Here is a 6,000-nt window from a genome sequence, read left to right as displayed (position 1 = left end):
CTGTCTACACAGATGATAGTTCAACATGGATCTTCTTTTCCACCAGATTAATAATAACCCATCTTAACCTTTTTTTATTGTAGGGACAAATAGAAACTAGAATTAATTATCTTTTTAAAATTTTTATTTTAACTTATTTATTCTGAAGAAGAAGAATTTTCTCTAGAAATTTTAGAGATGTTTTAGAAATTCTGGGTGAATATAGGTTTGTGAGCCAAAGCTTTGGGTTGCTTGGAAGAAAATATTTTTGGCTGGTCTCTGAAATAGTGTGACCCAAGGCACTGTGGTTTTCTAGGAAGCAGTGTGGGCCTAGTGGCTACAGCTGTCCAGGCAACTATAGTTTGAATCCTATGACTGACACTTTTTAGCTGTGCAACCATGGACAACTCAAATCACCACTCTGAGTCTCAATTTTCTCATCAGTTATATGGGGATAATATCACCTCTAGTACCTGTTATCACTGAGAGGATAAACTGAGAAAATGTTTCTAAAACGTTATGCAAAACTTTAAACTTCTGAAAACTTTAAAAATATTGGGTAACTTTAAAGACATTCATCTCAGCTGTTATTATTGTTATTATTGTTGTTATTTTCCTGCTCATTGAAGTGTTTTTGTTTTTTCAAAAGTGAGTGCTAACAGAAACTGTGGGGTATTTGGAAAGAGGGACAAGGAACTTAATCCATTCCCTGTAAAAACATCAGCTGTGGAATAGGACTGCATAGCAACTCAACTAGAGAATCAATCTCTTTTTCTTGGCTTTATTTTGGAGAGCTTTCCAATGCTCACAAACCCACATAGAGCTTAATGAAAGCCAAGAGATGTTGCCAAGAAATCTCACTCGATTCTACAGCATAAGACCAGGGAACAGGTGCTGTAGATGGGGAACCTGGAGTACCTACAGGTGTTTGCTCACCTAGACTGCTGTGGCTGTCAATGCCCCAGGTTCTCTTTAGATAATATTTCATGTGTGCTACAAAGAGTTTACATGTACACTCAGTGTATGTACTATAAAGGAACATAGAGCCTTGCCGAGTGACTTGAAAATTTGATCAGCTCACTGTTGTCTCCAGGTCACTAAATTTTCCCCAGCTTTTCCTCCATATGCTACTATCATAGTGAAGCTGACTTCCCCAGAGACCGTGTGAATGTTTGGATATGCACACACAGTCTGTCTCTGTCTATGTAGACCAGGGATTCTTCAACTTTTTTTTTGCCTTGGCTCTCATTTTGACAATCTGGTGAAGCCTGTGGACCCCTTCTCTGTTTTTAAGTGAATAAAATAAAATATATATAGGGTCGCAAAGTTAACCAATTATATTGAAATATAGTTATTAAAATTCAACCCTGATTTATGCATATGTACATACATGCTTATTTCCACATGTCAATAAATCAAAGGTTATGATTTCATTGGTGTGGGAACTCCTTCCACTGATGCAGATTGCCACCCATCTATAACTTAATAGTCTTAGAGAGTTGCTTGAGGTACAGAGAGATTAAATAATTTGCCAGTAGTTACAAAACTAGGGAGGGTCAGAGGTAGAATTCAAACTCAGCTCTTCCTCACTCTAATTCCAAGTCAAGCCTTCTGTCCGCAATACATACTCCTCCCTTTTTCTATGTATTTATATATACACTGTGTATCTCTTTTTCTTTCTCTCTCCCTCCATATATATACATATATGCACACAATATATAATACATAAAATATTATATATAAACATGCATGTATGTATATATGTGTTCACACATAGATGTATATTTCTCTGACCCATGCTAGCTCTGTGACACTGAGTGAGCCATTTAAGCTCTCAGTGCCCCACGTGACTGAAACTCCAAGTCAAGTTTTCCAGTTGCAATGCAGGCCTTGCTCCCTTTCTTGCAATATAAGTTACGGAGGATTGAGATCAGAAGTAGTTTCAATAGCAGGACCTCCCTATGCCTTGAAATCACAGTTCCAGATTGAAAAATACAGAAAGAAACAAACAAAATACACACACACACACGCACACACGTACGTACATCCAACATTAACTTAAGATGAGAATAGTAATTAGCATATTGAATAAGCAAAGACAATTATACAATTGATGGTCCCGTCTTAGGTGTCTCTTTTCTGGCTCTTTATTTATTTATTTATTTATTGGTCACCAATAATGTTGACATTAACCCACCATTGGGTATTAACTTTAAAACACATATTTCTCCCTTTCTCCCTTCTCTCCCCTAATGTCAATTGAATTAAAATAGGTCCATATACCCAGGGCATAACAGAAATGATATTGAACCTTAAAAATTTAAAGTCAAAGACAACCAAGAAATAGATATATGCATGCATATTATACACATCTATCTATCTACCCATCTATATCTATCTATATAGGAATATATAGATATATAAGATATATCTATATATATATGTGTACACACGTACATTTCAAAGTAGTAATTGCTTACCAAGTGTGATCCTCATTCCTTTTGGTTATACAGCTCTCCTAGTCAGGAATCCCTACCTATTCAGATATGTTCTATTTAGTCTTCAAGAGTCCATTTCAAGGCCCATCACCTCCCTATCACTTCCCTGAATATCTCTGATCATTTTCATGTCTTCCTTATCTAATATGATATTAGTAGTCTCTATTTCATAATTTAGCACTTTACAGCTACTGAAAATCTGGAAAAAGAAAGTTTCTTTGCTACCAAAACCCCTGGCCTTGCCATATGGTTCCGTGTTAAAAATGGATATGGTTTTATTGGTAGACATAATATTAAAGACTCATTACCATCTTCTTTACCACTATACTCTATGGACCATGGAGCCTTTCCATCTTACCTGAAGCTGAAACCTATTAGTTTTATCTTCTCCATTAGAATACATGCATATTGAGAGCTGGGACTGTCTTACTTTTCCATTTGTATCACCAGCATTTACCACAATGCTTTGCACATAGTAAGCATTTAATCTATGCATTTTCACTTACATATTTATACTGTTTTATTCTCTTCTCAATTTTCTTTGTCCTTCCTCTCCAACAAGACTTCAAGGTAAATAATCACACTTTTTAAAAAATTCTATCATTGGGGCAGCTAGGTGACACAGTGGCTAGAGCACCGTCCCTGGAGTCAGGAGGACCTGAGTTCAAATCTGGTCTCAGACCAGACACTTGACACTTACTAGCTGTGTGACCCTGGGCAAGTCACTTAACCCCAACTGCCTCAACCCCCCCCCAAAAAAACAAAGAAAAAATACAAAAAAAAACCTATCATTTTTTGGAACTTGCTGGACACATAGTAGGTGCTTGATAATACATGTTAATTGGAAGTGAAATTACTGGGATAGCTAGTGGCACAGTGAATAGAGCACTGGCCCTGGAGTCAGGAGGACCTGAGTTCAAATCCAACCTCAGACATTTGGTACTTACTAGCTGTATTTCCCTGGGCAAGTCACTTATCCCCAATTGCCTGCCCCACCTTCCCAAAAAAAAGGAAAGTGAACTTATTATAGTTTGAATTATTTATATTAGAGATAAGGTAGAATTTCTTGGCAGTGAAAGTTGTTAAAAATCTTCTCTATCAAAAAAAATCTTACCTATCTTTAAAATGGGTGTGTGTGTATGTGTGTGTGTGTGTGTGTGTGTGTGTGTATGTGTGTGTTTACTTGAAGGCAGTGGTTCAGGGACCTTTCAAGGATCCTTACAGCTCAACCACTACATATCTATCAGTCACAGGCTTTACATACAGAAGAAACGTTGCTGCTGACACTGCTTTTGAACTTCTTTGGAACGTCCCATCATCATTTCTCCCCATCTCTGCCTCCTTGTCTTTTCAGCCTCCTTTTGTACCTCGTCTTCCCCCTTTAGATTGTTAGCTCCTTGAGGGCAGAGGCTGTCATTTTTTTATTTCTATTTGTATCCCCAGCACTTAGCCTAATTCCTGGCACATAGTAACTTTTAATAAGTGCTTTATTGAGTGACCAGAACATGGAGTATGGATATATCTGAAAAGGACAGGGCTCTAGGAATTTTGAGCCAAGGTTAGAGACACTGTTTACTGAACAGTCTCCAAAATAAAGAACTTTGAAAGTCATCATGTATTACTTTTGTTCAATATCATCTGAGCTTACTCCTTATACATGCGGAGCTTCAAGTGCATAACTGACATATTATCTTATTCTGGTGGGGATGCTATGGCTAAAGTCAAGAACTGGCTATTTTTTAAATCAATAGGAGGCAGCTAAGTGGTGTAGTGGCTAGAGTACCAGACCTGGAGGCAGGAGGACCTGAGTTCAAATCTGGCCTCAGACACTTGAGCAAATTACTTAACCCCAATTGCCTCACAAAAAAAAAAAAAGACATCAATATCAATCAAACTGACCAGACTGGAAAACATAAGAGGGAAAAATCTCTTCTTAAGAATGGACTAATAAAGTTAGCACCAGGTGGGCTATTGTTGATCTTAATATTATCCAACTAAAAACAAAGCTAGACTTTCAAAATTCATCAGATATTAATCAAATGGCAAACGTATGAGCTAACTCATACTGAGTTTTGCCACAGTGCAGATCTTATCCATTAGCAGGCAGACCACAATGGGTATTGTTTCCAATTTCACATGGCAAACTGAGGCACAAAAGTCTCTCTGTATATGAGTGGTAAAACCAGGATTATAACATATGTTTGATCTAGTATTCCATAGAATTGTCTCCCAAGGGAATGACTACCTGATTTCCTGCTGACCCATGAATGTGACTTAATAACGCAATCTGTTTTTAATCTGTGAAGTCCACCTTGTTTAAACATTAAACTGTGTGTGAGCTTGAGGGAGGAAGAGTGAAGAGAAGGTGCTGAGCATAGATTTAGAGAGCGGCATTATCTGAAAGAAACATTCCCTTTCTCTCTCCCTTCCCCCACTCTCCAACTCTCCAGATGAAGTCAAAGCTGTATGTGGTAAAGGAATCAGTCTGTGATGGGGTCAGTTGACTGATTCTGTGGATCATTGAATCATAGCCAGAAGCAACAGGGCTTGAAAAAACTCTAACCTCAGCATCCCAAGGAGCCAAGTACTAAGCAAGAGGGAGGGAAAGAGCGAGTAAGAAAGGTAGACTGTACTCCTTCCCCAAGCTGTTAATAATACACTAGACAGGGGCAATAAATAATTGACAGTTGTCACTGAGCTCTTTCTTGGTTATTCATGGGTTTAGAGATGGTCCTTTATATCAGCAGCATCTAATCTCGTTACATCACATGCACTGCTCAGCTCAAACATTAATATGTCTGCTGGTGACATGTGATGCACACTGGCTTTTCAGAGATATCACAAACTGCTGATCTGCACCAGTCAAGAGCAATGTAATTGTCTTTGGCAGACAGAAATATTACTGCAAGACAGAATAGTATAAATAATACAAAAAATAACCTCCAACACTACACTGAGAAATCTCCATAATTAGAGAGAGATCTGTCCCATCATACCCACTGACGCTCTTGAATTAGAATTGCAATAGACTAAATGAAAGGGGTTCCATTCAACTGGGGCTGAGCACCTACCTGTTCTCTTTGTTTATCCATCATGGGGCTCCAGAGCAGGTGGAGAAGAGTGATGGGAGATTGCAAGGGAGATTGCAATTTTAACTTTGGTTCCTGATTCTTTTTCTCTGCACCTGCATAGGTAGCACGGCAACTTAGTGAAGTGAAAATGAGGATGGTAATAAGGCAGCATTAGCCTGTGTACAGCAAGTGCTCCATTTTAATTTCTGACAGTTGAAAGGGACAAAGTACAGAGGCAATAAATTCAGGAAGGAAAAGGAAAAAAGATGGAGAGTAGATTTTGGGATCTGGCTTTTGTAAAAGTCAGCCAGAGTAGAAACAATGGTCATTTTACACATGGGGGAAACCAAGGCAGGGATATTAATTGTCTATTCAGCTTCTTTTTCTATACTCTTGTTTTTCAGGTGTCCTTATTTTCTAAGGAAATGATTGTTAGGAGTATAATTTTTCAA

Source organism: Vombatus ursinus, unplaced genomic scaffold, assembly GCF_900497805.2.
Source record: "Vombatus ursinus unplaced genomic scaffold, bare-nosed wombat genome assembly UNPS02014832.1, whole genome shotgun sequence".
NCBI lineage: Eukaryota > Metazoa > Chordata > Mammalia > Diprotodontia > Vombatidae > Vombatus > Vombatus ursinus.
Note: the sequence above shows the minus strand (reverse complement) of the source record.